We start from the raw sequence: 22,392 nt of genomic DNA on the forward strand, positions 1-22,392 counted from the left end.
AATATGTAGTTTTGTGATAATGAAGACACTAAATGTGTAGCACTGTGATAAACGAATACACTAAATCTATATTTTTTGAAACAAGTTCTTAAATATATAGTTTTGTGATAGATTGTATAAAGTACATGTAGTTTTGTGATAAACGAAGACAATAAATCTGTAGTTTTGTGAAACAAGCTCTTAAATCTGTAGTTTTGTGATAAATTGTGCAAAATAGCTGTAGTTTTGTGAAATTTACTCTAAAATTTAATTAATTCGGTTTATTGCGGTGGGCCACCATTAAAGTCGATGCAATCTACGTTGTCTACCGTATCTGATGTTGTTGCCAATTAACTAATTGGGTACTTTCTACTAGCTCTCACGTTAATCAGAAAAATCTAGCCGTTGATTGAATAAATCCAATCATTGTAGATCTTAAAATTTAATTAATTCGGTTTAATGCAGTAGGCCACCATTAAAGTCGATGCAATCTACGTTGTGTCTACCGTATTTGATGTTGTTGCCGATCGTATCTCCGATATCGTTAATACGAACACAACTACACAAAGCGTCCTAAAAAATTCATTAGCGGACGGAAGCTACGCAGTCGCCCTCTATCCTGATCGTCGCTGATCTTGAATTACACTAGAGCCTGGGACGCGCCAATGGCGCGCCGCTTGGAGGCAAGCAAGGTAACCATGGTTGCTTCGCCAGATGTATGTAAGCATCAAGCAAAGAAACTGTTTTGGTAAGCGGACAATACAATTAAAGCGTTGGAAAGCTTTTCTGTTAAAAGCAATCAAATATATCGCATTGCTAATTAGGTACAGAAACATTGGTGTTTAGTGGTCTTCAATAGTAGACATATAGATATAGATGTTGGCTTAAATTTACATGCAAGTGTATCAGGCACATTAGGTGCCTATAGTCCACTGATAGCAAAAGGTTGTTTGTAAGGTAAGGTAATTAGGTAAATCACTAAGTTGTTTTTCACAGGAGATCAACTGTTAGTCCAACGTGGGATCAACTGTTAGTCCAACGTGGGTTGCCTTGTAGAAAAGGAACATGCAAATTGCCTGGAGGCGTATGCCGTTGATTGCCGCAAAATCCTTCCATCTTTTTTCAAGTTGCAACGGCCATCTGTTGACATGCATATGAAGCAGCATGTTGGCTGAAATACCTTCTGGTGTTTGGACTTCAATACTGATGGTTTTCTTGTTTCCCATGAGCGGTTCTATATACTTTGAAAATTCCTTAGCTAAGTACTTTAAAAGACATCATATGTGAGCTATTCGATATAGTTGTAAGGAGAGGGAAAATAATTAATGTAGGTACAAGGTAAAATGATAGCAGGCAGCGGAACTCACAACTGTTTTGTTTCATGAATGAGTTCATAGCGACAACGTAAAGCTTTGCTTTAAGGATGTAGAGTCTGGGCAATATCTGTGATATAGTGTTTCATGCGAGATGTTAGCTAAACGTTTTGCGCACAGAAGCACACATCCCTAAATTTACGCCTTGTGTTGCTTGCATTGTATTTTCGGAAAGTATTTTCTTTGGTCACTGAGAAAGGAGTATGTGCTCTACAGTAACTACCATTCACAGATATTGGTAAGCAATTAGTTACAAATGATGTCATATTTTATCAGAATGCATACGATTCAAACGTAGATGCAGGTTCTAAGAAAAGTTCCCCTACTTCAATATAAGAAAAGTTCACCTGAAAACAAAGGGGAACATTATCTATAGCAGAAAAGGAGTTCTCTAATGAACAAAAGGGTCTATGCACTGTAGCATCAGTGATAAGATAGAAAGGACTAAGAGCATACCTCATAACTACCAACTCCATTTTTCTCATCACAAATCCTGTTGCCATAGATAAACTGCCCTGAAAAGACATGTAAAATATATCATATCTACCATATCAGATGTTAAATGAGCATACATTTGTAAAACTACTTGCCAATTTTATCCTGAAAAAATGAAGATTCTCAGTTGTATTACGTCCTAAATACTTTTGAAAGAGAAGAAAAGAGTTGGTTTCTATATAATTCCAGAAAAGAAGTTGCAGGTAAAAAATATATCCATATCCAAAATAAAAGGAAAATGAATAAAAAAATTAGGACAATATACTCACCAATTATTTAAACAATAACAAGATATAGTTTTCATTAAAAATTGGATTCAACATACCCATCAACCAACATAAGTAAGGTAGGGGTGGCAAGTAACCAGGAACAGGAAATTAGTAAAGAAAAACATGAATTTTATTCAGATGGTTGATCATGCATGTGCACTTAAAAAATATAGAACTTTCAGATGGTCATACAAACAAAGTAAAATCTGAGCTGTGCATATTCTTGGAAGGTTAGGGTATGTGTATATGAATCTGATTTCATTTAAAAATATTGAAAATCAACCCGGATTTAATAGAGGAACCATCATAAATTATTAATCATTTGAATTGTAGAATAGCATGTGAAACCAGTAGGTTATGAATCTGGGTTAAGTTTGCATATGTATCTAGTTCTTTACTACAAAACTCTGAAAAGAAACCATAGGATGAATTTTAAGTACATCTAAGTATGCATAGTGATAAATAGTCATAGTTCTACTAAATTTCAATAACTTAACAGAACATATAAGTTTTTTTTCTACCAAATCATTTACTGTAAAAATGGTTAGTTAATCAATAGTTTATTTTTTTCCTGCATCAACAACTCTAATCTAGTAAATTAAAGTCACAATATACAGTCAGCAGCAGTAAATCATCTGTATTCAAGGTCAGGTTTCATGGGGTTATAATTCCATTCTCTATAGTACATATCTTGTCATGATTTCAAAGTATAGAACCATGTAAAATACTGCATCATTCAATATGATTTATTCGAGAATATGATCCTGTTGATGTGCCAAATTCAATTATTTCATCATGCAAGCATATACAAGGACTTAATTATGTTAGTGTGTTTTTTATTAGCTTTTCTAGTTCCAGTACTGCACTTGCATCAGCATTCATTCATTCACTCATGGCATACAGAAATTTATTCATCCAACCCTAGCAAGCCAATTTATCTAGTACCCTAGAAACAGTAATTACAATCCTGACTATAACATCATCAAGTTGGTCGCTAGGATTAGTTCACAATCATCACAATTCAGAGCATGTTATTGCTAGTTATTGGATGATTACGAAAACAGAGAGCATATCCATGGTTTGCAGAATAGAAGCACAAATGAAGTGAAAATCATTGTGTATATGCAATCTTAATCTTCCCGATCATTTGCCCATTTATATCTATCAACCTGTCGAATTTCTTGTTCACTCATCCGATGTTTGATATATAAATTGCAACTTGACACCTAATCACTCAATTCAGTCAATAAAGTTTGATATATTTAAGATTGGCTAGTAACATGCATAAACCTGCAGTATAATCCTAGTGAAATATCATTGTTATTCGCTGAAATAGAAAAGGAACAAAAGGCTTCCAGAAGTTGGGAAGAACAGGAGTTTGCAAAGAAAAGAAATTTATCTCGTCGGTTGTGCTACCGGCATCGACTCAGTGCGGAAAGAGGCGTGGGCGAAGTGGCACAGTTTCGCATTGCAGCATTTTAAAAGCATATCCCTCTCCAAAACAAGTATATGCAGTAATAGTACTCGCTTTTGGCCTTGAGCCACCTGTGCCTCCACTCGCCGCCGCGCCGCACACCTACGCAACTCATAGCTGCCGCACCCTCGCCCACAGCCTCCGCCGGGGTTGACGCTCTACTGACCGCAATGCCACATGCATGTGCCACCCACAGGCAGCCGCCGCCACACACATGCATCTCCAACAGCATGAGAATGCACATGCATACAAATAATTTCAGGTTCCGTGGCCTGTGCAACATGAGAAAATCAACCAACTTATACATACAAAGACAACACAGGTGGGAAAGGATGGTGGATGGGGGTATTTACTTGTAGGTTGCGGCGACGGCGAGATACGACGATGGGGACAACGGTGGCGGCGAGATCCCCTATCCGGGCCGACAGGTCTAGGACTGGGGAAGGCGGCGGCCTCGACAGCGAATGACGGCGCGGAGGAGAAGGGCGACGCTGATGGATGGACGGGGCCGGCGGTGGGACGGCACCGGCGGAGGGCTGGATCTGGAGGGGGATCGCGGGCACTCGGTATGGGAGAAGCGGTGTTGGGAGGCGTACGGGACGGGAGTCGGGAGGGGAGAAAAGAAAAACCGTGTGGGGCCCATGCATGGGGCCCACGAAAGGTAGGGCGAATTTACGATAATACCCATGAAATTAATAGGGGTGTAAGGGCAATCTTTACAAACTCTGATGACAGAAAAGTAATTTAATCTCGAAATACTTTGAGCCCAGGCGCCTAAAGGATGCTTTTGGCTCCCGCCATACTGAAATGTTGAAATCTTTTGCGCCGAAGCCCATAATTTCCTTATTTTTAGCACATCAATTAATAAAATTAATACCTGAAATAATTAATAGAGCAACTAAGCGGTATATCTCTATATGAATATATTAATAAAATAGTATAATAATGAGTGAAAAGGGTTTAAAAGTGGATTTATGTTGTATTTCAAAACACCCATCTCTATCAGAAATAGTTGGGCCTTTTGGGCCGAAAGAAGCTTTGTTTCATTCCATCTCTATTTAACATTTTCCTTTTTCTTTTTATTTTATTATACCATTGTGAAGTAACACACAAAAATAATTATCTTATATACACCAATACATTTTTTATATGTGATAGACTGCGTATAAGTAGTTATGTAGAAGTTTCACGAATTTTGGAACTGGTTTATTATTTTCTATATGTTAAATAAATTTATACAATGTTATGTAAATTAATTCTAAAGCAAACTGTGTGCATCTAATGGTATACAAAAAAATTGCACAAAAATTATATTTCGGCTCATATGGTCCATTCTAACCCATGTCGTGGAGATAGATGAAAATTAAATTGTCTTCTAGGGGCAAACTTCTATCTTCAAATTACCATATAATAATTACAATAATATCTAAATTTGGTCACAGAATTCTAAAAATTGACATGACAACTTATTTTTGGTCCATACTATTACCATAAAAAATTTAAAAGGTTTTAATAAAGTGGTACCATATATTGTTCACAAATGGATACATTTCTCACATAGTTTCTTATAACACAAGTCAAACTTGGAGATTTGAATACCTCATAACATTTTCCAACTCGTATGCACCTCAAATTTTGATATAATCTTATGTTCAACATAATAATAGATAATATGAAGTTACATTAGCATTTGTTATGCAAAGACCTGTTTTTCTATTCTCTACTAAGGTGGAAGAAAACAAACCATATTAAAAAGATCCAATTAACATAAAAAAGATGCAACTACATGAAACATCAAGATTTTAAAAAAAATCAGAAAAAAAGAACCATCAAATTTGGAGTTATTATGAGAGAGAAATACCAATTACAAATTCTAAATCCAGATTAAAAAGAGAATAATGAGCCATATATGTGTTATTCATCTTAATCCACATTGCGGGCCCCATGTGCCAATGGCTGCAGCGACTTATCCTGCTCCGACTGGGCCGGCCCACGAAATGGCCCATTCTGGAGGGGAAAGGAGAAAAACTATTTTCTTTTTATTTAATTGCTCTTAAGTGTTTTTAATCAACTAAAATTAGTCTAAATTATTTGAAAATTCCAGTAAAAATTGTTTAAGCATTTGGAGTCATAAGGAAGATTATAAAAAAATTCCAAGACACAATTTCTTTTGTCTTGAGTGCTCGATTGCTGACAACATAGAATGCACTGTCCAAGCACCCGCACACTCAGTTACAAACCCCTATCCATTGGCATCAACCCGTCTTGCCTCGTCAGTCGCTCGCCATCACTACCATGGATAGCTGCTAGATCTAATGATGTGGCCCCATCCACCAGCCATATTGTTGAGCATCGCCGCTAGTGACAAGGGTTGTCGTCTAGATGCCACTAAACTTGAGGAACTTATCGAGAGAGTTAAGGTAAGCTCTCATGGCATTGAAATGTAGGAGGGAGTAAAAAAAATGAACATAGTATAATTGAGATTTGAAAACAAGCACTAGTCAATTTTTATTTCTTTTGAAATTTAAAAGTAATAGATCATAATAAATAATTTATTAATTACATGTAGTAATCAAGGTTGGGATTCGGTCCAAAAAGTTTGAATTTCAGTGAGGTCCAAGACCTTGGGTTTAAGAAGTAGTTGACCAATCTTTCTAGCTCCATTGTGAAACCACGCCCAAAAAGCAAGATGCAAATCAAGAACATTCACAGTTTGATCACATCTTTCTTCACTTGCTTCTTTCTAGTAAACTGAATTTTACCCTATTTCAGTACCATTTGATAAGCCCATATCCGTCTGACCAATTCACTCGTATTTGCCTAAATATGGATCAGTTTTACCAAAATTTGTCAAACTTGGTTTAAGTTGATCAATTTTCATTTGATTATTCCGAAATTCGTCCATTTCGGTGTACTCCGTGATAGTAATAGAAAAACATAGTCATGGTAAAAAAATAAATAACATTCAATAATGGCAACCTGCAGCCCTTTGTTGTGTGTTGTTGTGTTCGTGCATAATCCAAACAATGAAATGTTATTATAGGCGCTTTTAGAAATTTGTGGCTGAGTACATAAATAGAGAATTGAAAATCTTAGGTGAAGATCGGACGGCGGAGAATATGGCAGCAAGCACACCATTATACTCCATCGTAAAAACAATTCACTCAATCCTCTCTCTAGATCAGTGGCGCCAAATCCACCTCCTTGGCGGCAAATTACCTGCACTAAATTTTCATTGACGCACGAAATCTCTCTCATGGCACGCCTAATCTCTCCTCAATTTGAGCTCGCCACCCTCCCCACCTCGCGCAGATCGGGGGGAGTGGGCAGCATGGAGGAGCTCGCGGAGCTCGACAGCGGCGACCACAGCGGGGAGCTTGGCGGCGGCGCCAGATCCGTCCTCGAGTTCACCGCTCCTCCCCACCTCGCGCAGATCGGCAGGCATGGAGGTTGGCGGCGCAGCTTGGAGGAGCTCGATGTCCCCTGCGCAGACGCAGCCCCTCATCTCCCTACTGACTTCCTGAAAGTGTCAATTAGGCCTAGAGGGGGGGGTGAATAGGCTAATTCAAAAATTCAACTAAAAGCGGAAGCAGTAATTTTTGGATATTTCCGAATTTTTCAGATATATCCGAAAATTTTCGGAGTCAGCACAAACAACAAAGTAAATCCTAGATCTAGAAGCCTACAACAAGAATATGCTAGCACAAACAGCAACTAGACCTATAGCGGCTCAAACAAGCAAAGCTAGTGGAGAGGGAGGAAGTAAAGTCACCAAAGACGAAGCTCACGAGGTTGTTCCCGAAGTTCGAATCCTTGAGGGGATTCTACTCTTCGTTGAGAAGCTCACTAAGAGCCGGGTCTTAGCTAACCCTTTCCTCGAGAGGTTGCACTAAGCACTCTCCTTCCACTAAGGGTATCTCTTCCCTTTCGGAGGCGAGATCCGACCTTCACAAACTTCTCCCGGCCAACCACAATTAGATCGGTGGCTCAGGAGCGACACCTAGCCGCTTAAGAGTCCTCAACCTTCAAGAGTAACAAATGAAGCAAAGAACTAAGGAGATGATGCAAGTGCTCACAAATCTTCACGAAGACAACAACAAGCACTCACACAAACTCGAATCCACAACTCTCACACACACACCAAATCCAAATCGAACACGGGTGAGAGGGGAAACAAGAAAGCAAGGCTCAAAAGTGCTAGAGAGATAGAGCAAGCCAAGGGCACAAATGATTGGAATGGAACCAGCAGCCCTCACAAGTGAGGGGAGGGGGCTATTTATAGCCACAGCCCAGATTCTGCCCGTTATGCACAATAATTGAGATTTTCGGATATTCCGAAAGATTTTCGGACATGTCCGAAAATTCCAGCTCAGCACCAACAGCAAAGTCAACGAAAGAATTTTCGGACATTCCGAAAATTTTTCGGATAAGTCCGAAAATTTTCAGCACCAAAACATCATTCTGGATGTTTTCGGAAAAGTCCGAAAATCACTTTCGGACAAGTCCGAAAATACATAGAAGCGACTTTTGCCTTTGCTGAAGTTTTTCGGAAACTCCGAAAATCAGTTTCGGAAAAGTCCGAAAATGAACAGAAGCGAAATTGACTCTACTGATGGTTTTCGGAAAATCCGAAAATCAGTTTCGGACAAGTCCGAAAATATACAGAACCACTTTTGCCTTCGCAGTCATTTTCGGAAAGTCCGAAAATCACTTTCGGATATGTCCGAAAATTTCCAGAAGAGAAAATCTGTTTCTGTGTGTTTTCGAAAAGTCCGAAAATGAGTTTCGGAAAACTCCGAAAAAATCCAGAACACACCAAACTGAGGAGAAACACTTTTTAAAAATAGATTTTGAGCACTTTGATCACTCCTCATATGTCAATGCATCATCCCTCTTACTAGTGCGGCATTCCTATTGACTCAAACAAAAGGAAAAGTTACAATATACCATTTGTCCTTTGCCGCATCACATCTCATCAACGTATTTGACGGGATATGCATTATGCTAATTCATTGAGGACATAACAACCTTCACATTTGCTCAAATAAAAATGTTAGTCCTCTCTAATCGCATTGTAATTAATCACCAAAATCATTTGGGCCCTAGATGCACTTTCAATCTCCCCCTTTTTGGTGATTGATGACAATACGATTAGAACACAAGAGAGAATGAATATAATTTAAGGTTTTTGGTGCAAAGTTTTAGTGAAAGCTCCCCCTAAGAGTGTGCATAAAAGCAAGTGGAGAGCTCCCCTTAAATCATTGCATCCACATTGAAGCTCACAAGAGAATAAATATATCACATATGCTCATCACATCCAACACATCACATGCAAATGAATAATTACATCTCATCACAAGCACCATATAAAGAGGATAAGACATTGCACCACATTAAAGATAATAAGATCCATTACATCACAAGCATTCATAATTAAACAATAGTCTTACAAAGCTTTAAACTTAACATAAAAACCACAATAGTCTCAAACAGATAAAAACCAACAGTGCTCGACTCTAAGGACAAGATAGATAAACTAAAGCCGTGATAGATATTCTCCCTCTTTGGCATCAAGACACCAAAAAGAGAGGACGAGGAGACGATGACTCAAGCGAAGGGCGCCTGAGGAGGATCCTCGGGAGGTGGAGGAGGAGGATAGCCATAGCCATGGCCATATCCAAAGAAGTCGAAGTCGGAAGGCAACCCGGCAAAAGGATCCTCAATCTCTTCATCCTCTGGCTCATCGGGCTCGGCCTCGAAACCCGGAGGAGAAGGAGGGATATCAATGTGGTGGTCCTCATAATACCGTGCCTTTAGGAACTTGACATCACGAGACGTCTTCTTTGCCGAATTCCGCAATTGGCGGTTCTTTTTGGCCTCCGCGGAGCAAAGACGAAAAAGACTCCGCAAAATGCGGAATAAGGGAGACGGCTCACGACGAGCCGCAGAGGCAGGGCGCTCAGGAGCAGGAGGCGGCTAAGTGGAAGAGGAGGGTATGTCCTGAGCAGCCGAGGAGCGGGGGGCCTTAATAAGGCGCAAGTGCAGCTGAGAATGAGTCACATCATGGCGGAACTGGAGCTGAGTCACAGTCTCAATCACCCGCATAATGTGAGGGGCATAGACCAACCCCTTCTTGTACTGAATTGAAGCCATGCGGATCTCCTCCCACACAAAGTGATAGACATGGAAGCGATGAGGAGGGGGATCAAACCGGAGAAGCACGGTCCTAGAGAGGTGGTTGATGCTGCTAGCATCACCATCCTTGGGCACAAAAGACCGGCGAAACATCCGGTTCAAGTAGGCAAAGTACGGCTTGAGACCGTTGACTTTGCCCAACACCACATTTGGATCATTTGGAGTGTAAAGGGGAAGCAACTCTGAGTTGGCAGGAATTTGAAGATTATGAAGATCATCAAGGTTGAGCAAAGAACGAAGACGGAAGCCCCAGATCTCAGCCAACTGCTGATAAGAAACAGAGTACCAGGTCCCCTGAGTCATCCAGTGCATGGCACGATAGCGATCAAAGTATACAGTGGCATAAAACTGAGCAATGATCTCGTTGCACCAATTTTGCTGCAACGTCATGAAGGAGCGGATACCCATGAGATCACAATTGGCAATCACAGAGTTGATCACCGGATCATTGTGTGCCTGCAACTCTTCCCAATTGATCCATTGCATAGGAACAGTGGGATGAGCTTTGGACTTAATCACAGACTCATAAAAGTCTTGTTGAAAGAGAGTCCAAAACCGCGGATCCGTGGCGGTGCGGCGAAGGGAGCGCGGATCCTCATCCCGACGAGGAGCAACAACCTCAGACTTGCGCCGCCAATCATACACTTGGCGAATCACCGCCGGATCCCTCTCGGGGGTATGAATGCGGAGAGGCCCAATGGGGACATTGGGTTGGTGCGGCGGTGTTTGCGGTTGACGAGAGGAGCCCTCACCATCACCACCACCACCATGAGCATGAGTAGACCGCCGAGCCACCCGCGCAACCTGAGGAACCGCATCCTCTCCACCGGACCAATCACTGTCCGAATCATCATGAGAAGATGGAGTGGGAGAGCGATCCCTCGGGCGCTTGGACTTGTGGGAGGTTTGCTTGCGGGGAGGCATCCTTCAAACAATAGAGATACAAGGAATCAGGTATGGAAGCCAAAGAGACAAGAAACAAGTGATTGAGGGCAAGAAACATGCAAATCCGAAGTGATAGGGGTCGGCCAGGAATTTTCGGATATATCCGAAAATTTTCGGACAAGTCCGAAAAATTCCGGCCGAACCCTATAACTCAGATACCGCACAAATCCGCCAACAAAAACTTGTGAAATTGAATCTGCAGGGCCTATGGAACTAGGGGAACATCTCCACCAAAGGAAATCGCAAGATAAAACTTGAGGAATCTAGGGATTTGATTTTAGGGCAAATACCTCAAGAACGCGAAGAACACGTGAAGAACGCGGTGAAGATCGACAATGTAGGGCCCAAGAAGTGCCCCAAACGTGCTCCCTCGAGGTTGGAGAGGAGGGGAGTCACGGGAGGTCGCCAGAGAGGAGGAGGTCGCCGGGGGGTCGCCGGTGGGGAGGGAGGAGGGAGTCAACCCGTGGGGAAAAGAAGTGGAAAGGAGAGAGAAGGGAGTCCACGGGGTGATATATAAAGACCCCGAAATTTTTCGGATATTTCCGAAAATTTTCGGATATGTCCGAAAGGATACAGAAGAGTTGCGCACGGTTCTGATGTTTTTCGGACATGTCCGAAAATTTTTCGGAAAGTCCAAAAAATCCTGGGATGGCAGCAATGGAAAGAGCGACGGGACAGGGATTTTCGGAATGTCCGAAAATTTTTCGGAAAGTCCGAAAATTCCTGGAAAACTCAGTTTTGCAATGAGATTTCGCCGGGAATTTTGATGAAACTATTTTTCAAACATTTTAAAGGAATTTTGCAAGGGACAAGCACCGGGAATTTTGACCAAAAACAATTTTTTTACAATGATTTTTGATAGGATTTAGGAAGGAAGGGATGGTCAAGCACTAGAGGCTCCATTTGAATTTGTGACTAGCACACAATCAATCACACAAAACAATAGTCACAAGTCAAATGGACGATCCAAGGGATCAAAAGAGAGGGAATTATCATGAGACAAGATAATCCACCCTCGAGAGAGGGAATGTGTGAATCTATTTCAAGTTGTGCTAGGACCAAAATTCATTGAAAAATGAGATCCCCATACACATAGATTCAAAATCTCTACAAAAGTGACTAGTGTCCATCCATGAATTGAATGACCATTTTGTCACAAAGTGGTATGCAAACCTATTCTACCAAACAAACATGCATGCAATAGATCAAGACACATTCCGAGAATCCAAAATATTTAGTTCACTCCTCAACTCACAAAACCTAGCTTCATCTAGAGGCTTGGTAAAGATATCCGCCAATTGTTTGTCGGTTCTCACATGTTGGATGTCTATGTCGCCTCTTGTGGAATGATCTCTCAAGAAATGATGGCGAATATCGATATGTTTGGTTCGGGAGTGTTGAACGGGGTTGTTGGCTATCTTAATGGCGCTCTCATTGTCACATAGGAGTGGGATTTTGGATACATTGAGGCCATAGTCTCTCAAGGTTTGCTTCATCCAAAGAAGTTGAGCACAACAACTCCCCGCCAAAACATATTCCGCTTCGGCGGTGGATAGGGCGACGGAGTTTTGCTTCTTGGAAGACCAAGAAACAAGGGACCTACCCAAGAATTGGCAAGTACCCGATGTGCTTTTCCTATCCACTTTGCACCCGACATAATCTGCATCGGCATAGCCAATGAGATCAAACCTCGCTCCCTTAGGATACCAAAGACCAAGGTTAGGTGTGTGCACTAAATATCTAAGAATTCTCTTCACGGCCACTAGGTGACACTCCTTTGGAGCGGCTTGAAATCTTGCACACATGCACACACTAAGCATAATATCGGGCCTAGATGCACAAAGGTAAAGAAGTGAGCCAATGATGGAACGGTATACCTTTTGATCGACGTCTTTACCTTGCTCGTTGAGGTCGAGGTGGCCATTTGTTGGCATGGGAGTGTGAATTGGCTTGGCGTTCTCCATCCCAAACTTCTTGAGCATGTCCTTCAAATACTTTGTTTGGCAAATGAAAGTTCCTTCCTTGAGTTGCTTGATTTGAAGGCCGAGGAAGAACTTCAATTCACCCATCATGGACATCTCAAAACGTTTGGTCATCATCCTACTAAACTCTTCACTAAAAGACTTGTTAGCAGAACCAAATATAATGTCATCGACATATATTTGGCACACAAAAATATCATTATTATGTCTCTTAGTAAAAAGAGTTGAATCGGCTTTCCCGATTTCAAAGCCGTTTTTCACAAGAAAGTTGCGAAGACACTCATACCAAGCTCTAGGGGCTTGCTTAAGCTCGTAGAGTGCCTTGTGGAGCTTGTACACGTGGTTGGGATACTTCGGATCCTCGAAGCCCGGTGGTTGCTCCACGTATACCAACTTGTTGATAGGCCCGTTGAGGAAGGCGCTCTTGACATCCATTTGATATAGCTTAAAATTGAGGTTAGTAGCAAAAGCAAGCAATATGCGAATCAACTCAAGTCTAGCTACCGGCGCAAAAGTTTCACTGAAATCTAATCCTTCGATTTGGGTGAACCCTTGCGCCACTAACCTCGCCTTGTTCCTTATTACGACCCCGGCCTCGTCTTGCTTGTTGCGGAAGATCCACTTTGTGCCAATCACATTTTGCCGAGGTCGCTCCACCAAAGTCCACACTTCATTCCGGGTGAAATTGTTCAACTCCTCTTGCATCGCCATCACCCAATCCGGATCATTTAGAGCTTCTTCCACCCTTAGAGGTTCAAGAGAAGACACAAACGAGTAATGCTCATAAAAATTTGCAATACGAGAACGAGTGGACACTCCCTTGTTGATGTCTCCTAAGATGTTGTCGGTGGGATGATCTCTTTGGATACTTTGGTGGATTCTTGGGCGAGCTAAGTTGATCGGTGAGGGTGGCACTTGCTCGCCTTCTTCACCTTGATTCAAGCTTGAGGTAGAGGGAACGTCGGCTTGGGTTGATGTAGGTGGCTCCACTTGTGTTGAGGAAGAGTCTCCTTGTTGTGGCTCCCTAGGACGCACGTCCCCAAGAGCCAATCTTTTGATTGCTTCGCTCGGATCCTCCTCTTCACCTAACACATGTGAGTCAACTTGCTCTACTTGAGAGCCAATAGTTTCGTCAAATGTCACATCACGCGCGATCTCAACAATGCCGGAGGTTTTGTTGAAAACGCGGTATGCGCATTCATTTAACCCATACCCAAGCAAGAATCCCTCATCCACTTTGGGAGCGAACTTAGAGGATCTAGCCTTCTTATTAAGAATGTAACACTTACTACCGAAAACACGAAAGTAAGAGACATTTAGTTTGTTACCGGTAAGAAGCTCATAGGGAGTCTTCTTAAGAAGGCGGTGAAGATAAAGGCGGTTGATGGCGTGGCATGCGGTGTTGACGGCTTCAGCCCAAAAGTGGTCCGATGTCTTGTACTCATCCAACATGGTCCTCGCTATCTCAATGAGAATCCTATTCTTCCTCTTGGCCACACCATTTTGTTGAGGTGAATATGGAGCCGAGAACTCGTGCTTGATGCCTTCTTCATCAAGGAAACTCTCGATGCATGTGTTCTTGAAGTCCTTGCCATTGTCGCTTCGAATGTTCTTGATCTTGAGGTCGAACTCGTTTTGTGCTCTTCTTGCAAACTTCTTGAAGATAGCTTGTGTCTCACTCTTGTCATGCAAAAAGAACACCCACGTGAAGCGTGAAAAGTCATCAACAATAACAAGACCATATTTGTTACCTCCAATGCTTAGATAAGCAATTGGCCCGAAGAGGTCCATGTGGAGAAGCTCCAATGGTCTTGTAGTGGTCATCACATTCTTGACGGGGTGATGTGCTCCAATTTGTTTGCCGGCTTGACATGCGCTACACACCCTATCTTTCTCAAATTGAACATTTGTTAGTCCAAGGATGTGATCGTGCTTTAGAAGCTTGTGAAGATTCCTCATACCAACATGGGCTAGCCTCCGATGCCAAAGCCACCCCGTGTTGGACTTAGCCACTAAGCATGTCTCACGTTTGGCTTTACTTGAGGAAAAATCCACAAGGTAAAGCTTTCCCTTGAGAACACCCTTAAAGACTACGGAGGAATCATTCCTTCTATAGACGGTCACATCAACATCAGTAAAAAGACAATTGTAACCCATAGAACATAATTGAGAAACGGACAAAAGATTGTAGTTTAGAGATTTTACCAAGAGAACGTTGGCAATGGAAAGATCATTAGGGATTGCAATCTTACCCAATCCCATAACCTTTCCCTTTCCATCGTCCCCGAACACTATGTTATCTTGTGAAGTGCCATTTGGATCAAGAGTTGAAAACATTGATTCTTCTCCGGTCATGTGATTTGTTCATCCATTATCAATCACCCAACTTCTTCCACCGGAGACATATTCCTACAAGAGATCAATTTCTAGTTTTAGGTACCCATACTTGCTTGGGTCCTCTCATGTTAGTAACAAGTGCCTTAGGCACCCAAAGAACTCTCTTGATAGAAATATTCTTGCCCCTTGGGCCTACATACTTAGCAACAACACGACCACTAGCATTCTTCCTATGAATATAAGATGCATCAAAAGAACAATGTGAAGCATAATCATTAGGAAGGATACTTTTGGCCTTAACAAAATTGCTAAGACCTTGGGGCCTCTTGATCATCACACTCTTGTCCACCTTTCCTTTTGGTGGAGGAACATACCCAAGACCCTCATGGTTGAAGTTGTCCTTTTGATAGCCTAGGTACTCCTTTAGGGCCTTACTACCCATATGGCACTTAAGTAGGCCATTGTGAAGAAGTCCCATAAGCTTCTCATTTTGCTTTTGCAAAGCACTCAAGGAAATAGAGTTAGTAGCACAAGCTTCAATATCAATATCTTTGCATCTCACACATGGTTCATTGCTTGGGACAATTTTGGAACAAGATGGCTCGCCAGGGAGAGAGACACTATTCTTTAAGGTTTGAACTTCTCTTCAAGAGTGAGGTATGCTTTGTCCAAGCTATCCACTCTCTCTTGAAGTTGAGCGTTCGCCATCTCAAGATTAGCATGAGACTCTTTGGTTTGCTTGTAAAGCCGTACCTATGCCTCATTTCTCTCTCTCCTTAGCGAGCTCACTCTTGAGTTCATGAGACCGCTCTTTCTCACGAATGAGCAAAATCTCTTGTCTCTCAAGAGTTGCATATTGGTCCTCAATTCTCCCAAACAACTCACTCAAGTGTGGTGTCACGCCCAGAAATTCCCGAACAGAATTCCAAGCAGAATGTGCATTAAAATCCCCGTCCAGGACCGGCCGGGGTACACAAACGACAAAGTTGACATACAGATCCACGTCTTACAAACATTATAAAGTCTTACATAAATGCAGCGGAAAAACAAAGATAACTTGAGCTAAGCCTTGACTTGATCTGTAGCGGGAACACCACTCCATAGGCATCCTCGATGGCACGGACGAAGCCTACTCCTCGGAGAACCCACCATCTGACGCATACTCAAACTCTGGGGTTTGGGGAAAATAGAGCAAGACTGAGTACTACCCACTGTACTCAGCAAGTCATACCGGAATAGGGGAATGGTGCAGGGATTTATCAAGGGACAGCTATAATGGTTCATTTGCATAAAACTGGCATTTATAAACAGAAGTTGAATGCGGAAAAAATAGTTGTAATAATTAATCAATATTAATCATCCACTGTCCAACGCTATACCACGTTGCAACAGGCCCAACCATCCACCTATACTATCCAATTTCATTAAACTAAACTAGGATGAGACTAATCACGGTGAATCTGGTTGACCGCCCATAACCGCGGGCACGGCTATTCGAATAGTTTTACTCTGATCAGAGGTGTACAACTGTACCCACAAGACACAGCCCCACGACACGTTTCCGTGTGCCGGCAGCCACCACGACATACCGGAAAGAGGCCGTGACAGGACCCTTCGCATAACCTCCTCTAACCAAGCACACCACACCTCAGGTTTCACCCCCACTCCTCGCAAGGCAGCGGGCAGTCCCCTCTCGTGCCTAGGTGAATCCGGAAGCCGCAAAGGCCGTCGCAGGGCCCATCCAAACTCCATCACGCCCACCCTTGCCTGGATGCGTCAGCTAGAGGAAAGCTACACTACAAGCCCAGCCGTTGCCCATGCTGGCTTGTGGTAAGTACGATAAGTTCTTCCAAGGCATCCCGCGAACCGGTCCTTAATTGCCATGGGTGCGACTAGCAAAACCATGCACCCACAGCCCACCATGTGATTTATTTTAATTAACCAACACCAAAGCGGTGGTACTAATCCAACATTACCATTAGAACCTACAGTCTATATTTTAATAGGATTTTCCCCATTGTGTGCTAGTTGAACTAAGCATGGCTAAGCAATCCCTAGTCCAATGTCTATTCATGTTATAACCCAAGCTAACAAAGGAGCATGGTACCAAAATAGCATGGCTGTAACAATAGGTAAACATCCCATAGTATTATTGCAAAACAATGCAGTATTTGAAGGAAACATTAGAACATTTGCAATAACGGATCAACATGTTCAAGTAACAAGCATGACTTGCCTTGCTCTGCTGCTGGAGGAACCTCGGCGACTATCTCGAAGTACACCGGAGCGTCGGAAGAGCCGGAATCTAAGCGACAAACAAAGCAAACAATACATACAGGCTATAAGACTACTAAAACAGAGAACAAAACCATTTTAATGGATTCTACACATTTTTCTTGATTTACTGAGACTTGAATGGGCTTAAACGGAGCTCGGATGAATTAGTTATGATTTTTAGAAGATTCACTGTGTTTATTATTAGAAAAGAAAAGTCCTTAATGAATTATTGCGCAATAAAGACCCAGGGCTGATGTCATCAAAGGGGTGGGGCGGCGCCGACAGGCGGGGCCCGCATGTCAGTGGCGCAAGGGGAGAGAGAGGGGGCGCCGACAAGTGGGCCCCACAGGTCAGCGTGTCACGCCCTAAAATCGCCTAATTTAAAAATACATTGTTTAAGTCATTTTTAGAAATTAAATTAAAAGCCTACAAGCTAAACCCTAATAATCTAGGAAAATTTTCAACATAAAAATAAGCTAGATAAAATTTTATTAAATACTTTGCTTGTTCCTCTATTTTCTAGAATTTTCTGGGAATTATTTGAGTAATGGAAGTATTTTTAATAATTGGAACAACATTTCACAAATTATTTTAATTAAAAAGTTCCAAACCCCTCCCTAAGGTTGTTGGGCCGTTTTTGGCCCAACTTGCCTTTTCCCACCCGCGGCCGAGCCGGCCCAGCCGACTCAGCCGGCCCAGCCGAGCCGCCAGCCCCCTCTCCCCTCACGTGGAGGCCGACAGGTGGGGCCCACCTGTCGGTGGTGTCTCCCACCTCCAGCCGGCCGGCTGCAGCCGAGCCCTAGCCGGCCGAGCGCCGCCTTGCCGCTCCAAATCCGCACCCAATCCGGCCCCTTTTCTTCCGATTGTTTGAGGGGTTTTTATCCTCTCATCCGCCTCTATCTTTACCCCCAAAAATCGGAGCAAATCGTTGAGTATTTTATCCGAATCGAACTCGTTTTCGGGTTTATCTCCAAAACCGAGTTTTTGATTTCCCGGGCCGATTTCTTGTGGGAGGAGTCCGATCTCTTCAATCCAAGGCTATAAATAGGACCCGCTAGTCCTCCTCTTTCGTTTGCCCCAACTCCCAAGCTTTCCCATGCTCCGTAGCCTCGTCGCCACCGCCGCTTTGCTCGCCATCGCCGCCGGCCATCTTCCATCCGCGCCGCGCAGCCGCGTCCGCCGTCGCCGTCGGTCGCCGTCACCGTCGTGGGCTTCGCCAAGCCGTGGGGAAGCTCGGCCCCCCGTCCCCCTTAGCCGCCGGCCGCCGTAGCCCGCCGCCACCGCCGACCGAGCCGCCGCCGTTGTTCGTCGTTTGGCACGAGGGTGAGTACCGTTGGGTTCGTCTCGTCGTCCTCTACGTGTACATGTCCTCCAAATTCGCAGCCGACCATCCAATCTCCGGCGAGGTCGCCATCTTGGTTCGGCCGCCATTGATGATGTCATATCATCGGTTTTTTCTTTTTCCCGATTTTCTAATAGATTAAATCTTCAGAAAATCATAACTAAATAACCGTAGATCCGTTTCAGGTGGTTCAAGTTGCTAAATTTTTATAAAATCAAGATCTACATGTTAAAAATATTTACATGTACTGTTTATTCTTGTTTTTATATTGTTTTGTTGATTTTTGTTTAATTGCTTTAGTTTCCGACGTTCCGGAGGAGAGCGTTTCTGTTGAGGAAGGTTTCGAAGCGTTTGCGGAAGCTCAAGGCAAGTCACACAGATCCCAAACAACCCTTTGAGCATGTTGAACCCGTTTAAAGCTATTATTTTATTTCAACTATGCATTGTTTTTGAATTGTCATCGGGTGGTGAACCTTTCCCAATTAATTAATGGCCGAAGATGACTTTATTTTCTTATGGGTTATAATTTGATTAGCATGAACCTTATATATTGGATTGGTTCAGCTAAATGCTATATGTATGTTTGCTTAGCCATGCTTAGAAACATTAGCTAACTAAAGGGGTTAATTATAAACTATATTATATTATTATTATTAATTATGGTTATATTTAATGGTAGCTCACGATGGTTAATCGTGTGAGGTTAATTAAAGGATAATTAAAACCTGGTTAAGGTGGGTTGTGAGCATATGGTTTTGATGGTTGTGCTCATGACAATTAAGGACCGGTTCACGAGCTACTGTTGTGAAACATTTACCGTGCCAACCACAAGCCAGCGTGGGCAACGGCTTTATCTTTTGTATAGCATGATTCATTATAGTGTGCCAGACTGTGAAGCGGCGAGAAGTCCGTGGGGGTCGCTGGGGAGTCCATTGCCTCTGGTTTTGAGGGGGAGATTATGATCCAGGAACGGTGCACTGTGGTGAGTTGTGTTGTGCGAGGGGTATTGTCACAGTTCCTTTCCGAGGTACCGTGGTGGTGCTGAGGCGCATGGTAACATGTTGTGGGATTGTGTCTTATGGGTACAGTGGTACACCTCTGATCAGAGTTTAATCTATTCGAATAGCCGTACCCGCGGTTATGGGTGAGTTGAGCAATGTTTTTCGTGATTAGTCTCATATTACACATTAAATGGTAACGGTGTTAATTAATGTGACTCCTGGTTTGGAATGGTATATTCCTGGTTTGGAGGTTTGGTGTGTTCAACCGGGGTTGGTTGTTCAAATGAGGTAGGGTCTATGCAACACGGGTGTGTTGTATGGTGATTATTTAATATTGATTAATTATTCAACTGTTTTATTATTCTCTTAAATATTTATTAAATGTTGTTTATGCAAATGAGCTATATTATGCCATCCTTTGTTATCCTGTGCACTTGCATATTTGCTGTGTGACTTGTTGAGTATGTCATATGCTCATTCTTGCAATATTCAATCATCAGAAGAGGAGTATCTCAGCGAAGGTGATGATCTGGAGGATTAAGCTTGTTCCTGGTTAAGATGCCTGTGGAGTGGAGTCGCCATAGCTGTTCCGTTGTTTGCTTTAGTTTTATTTTCCGCTGCGTAGAATGTTATTCTTTGAGAGGAACTATCCACCTCTGTAATAATTTATTATTTGCGAATATTAAATAGTTATTTATTTGTATCTATTATCAATTTGTTATTGTGTGCCTTGGTTGATTCCTAGACGAGGGTTTAACACACATGTAAGCGTTTGGAATTTTGGATTGAAATTCCGGGCGTGACACAGCGGCACTAAGCGGCCGGTCCACCGTGGACTGGGACCACGCGGGTGGTCCACCGCCGGTCCACAGGACCGACGGCCCGGATCAGCCCGGGGCCGATCGGACGGTGCGCGTGGCGGCCTGGCACGGCTCGGTTCGGCACAAAGCCGGCCGGCCGGCCATGGGGGTGCGGCGGCGGCGCACGCGACCACCGGCGACGGCAAGCGGCGGCGTGAGCGGCGGCGGCGGACGGCGGACGGCGCACCGGACGGCGGCGTTGACCGAAGGCGACGGCGAGCGCGTGAAGAGAGCGGCGGCGCACGGGGAAAAGGGGAAAGGAAGGAGGGGGGGAAGAGAATCCTCACCGGCGAGTATGGCGGCTGGAGCGGAGGATGAAGGTAGCGGCGACGACCCGGCGACGAGGAGGAGCGGACGGGCGGCGGCGACACCTAAGGAGGAAGAGGAGAGGGGTTAGGGGTTGGGAGGAAACCCGCGGCGACAAAAATGGCCGGCCGGAGTTGGAGGGAATGGAGGGGCTCACCGACGAGCGAGGAAACCGGAGTTCCCGTGGGGTTCGGGCGATGCGAGGCGGCGGCCGAGATGCTCCGAGCGGCGGCGAAGCTAACGGCGGCGGCAGCTCTAGAGGCGGAGGGGCGCAGCTGGAGGCGGCGGCGTTGGCGGTGAGCGGCGCGACGGCGGTAGGAGGCGCGGGATGGAGCGGCGAGAGCGGAAAACGAGAGAGGAGGGCACGGGGAACATTTTATAGGCGGAGGGGGAGGCGGACGTGGCCGGGAGGACCTCCGATTTCGCCGGCGACGTGGGGAGGAGAGAGGAAATGGGGGGATTCAAAATGCGAATCCCGCCCCTTTCGTGCGCGCGCGCGGGCCGGGAGACGCGGGGAGAGGGCGGCGACGTGGCGTGGGCGCTAGGCGACGCGGCGTGGGCGCGGGAGAAGTGGAGGAGGTGGGCGCGGCGGTTTCGGTGGCAGCTTGGCGACGTGGGGCGGGCGGCCGGAGGAAGGGGACGACCCCGACAGGTGGGGCCCAAATGTCGGCGTCCCGGGGAGAGAGGGAGGCGGCCGGCTCAGCTGGGCCTCGGCCTGCGGCCGGCCCAGCGGAGAGGGGGCGAGAAGGAGAATGGGCCGGCGGCCCATTCGAAAAAAAAGGGAAAAAGAAAAGGAAAAAGGAGGAAATGAATTTCCTAGAATTAAATATTGCTTGTGCTCATTTTTAATTGGTTAAAATTATTTCGAGGGCTCTGAAAATTCCACTAAAATTCTTGTTAGCGAATTTCGACGTGTAGAACTCAAGAAAAATTCCACATGCCAATTCCGATTATTATTTGCATTGATTTATTAGGATTTACTCTTGCTTTTACACCGATATTTTCTTGGGACCATTTAAAAAATTAATTTAGGTTTGGGAGGAGAACTTCAGGGTGTGACAAATCTACCCCCCTTAAACGGAATCTTGGCCCCGAGATTCGGAGGAGCTGGCGAAGAGGTGCGGATGGGCGGCGTTCAACTCATCTTCGCTTTCCCAAGTTGCTTCCTCCTCTGAATGGTGGCTCCACTGAACCCGGCAAAACCTGGTGACCTTGTTTCTAGTCCTCCTTTCGCTGGTCTCAAGGATGCGAACTGGCTTCTCCACGTAGGTCAGATCCTCCTGGATATCGATGTGCTCCGAATCGGCCTGTTCTTCGGGTACCCTCAAGCACTTCTTTAATTGGGACACGTGGAACACGTCATGGATGCCGATCATATTGGATGGAAGCTCTAGCTGATAAGCAACTTCTCACTTTCGTTCCAAGATTTTGTATGGTCCCACGAAGCGTGGTGCCAACTTGCCTTTAGTTTGAAAACGGTGTACTCCCCGGAGCGGAGTAACACGAAGGTACACGTAATCCCCTGTTTCAAAAGTGAGCTCCCTTCGGCGGTTGTCC

General features: G+C 44.1%; 1 long non-coding RNA gene across 4 annotated transcripts; it reads right to left on the reverse strand.

The window, feature by feature from the left end:
- Positions 1 to 210: 210 nt before the first annotated feature.
- On the reverse strand, positions 211 to 4,171 carry LOC127775637 (uncharacterized). Of its 4 annotated transcripts, XR_008018009.1 has the most exons (4): positions 3,944 to 4,171; positions 3,533 to 3,862; positions 1,809 to 1,867; positions 212 to 1,699 (listed from the first exon to the last, which is right to left on the reverse strand). It is a non-coding gene; the product is annotated as an uncharacterized LOC127775637 (long non-coding RNA). The 4 variants fall into 4 exon arrangements; XR_008018008.1 differs by having other exon boundaries at positions 211 to 1,422; positions 1,809 to 3,862; XR_008018006.1 differs by having other exon boundaries at positions 211 to 1,699; positions 1,809 to 3,862.
- Between the last annotated feature and the right edge of the window lie 18,221 nt (positions 4,172 to 22,392).

This window comes from Oryza glaberrima, chromosome 6, assembly GCF_000147395.1.
Source record: "Oryza glaberrima chromosome 6, OglaRS2, whole genome shotgun sequence".
NCBI lineage: Eukaryota > Viridiplantae > Streptophyta > Magnoliopsida > Poales > Poaceae > Oryza > Oryza glaberrima.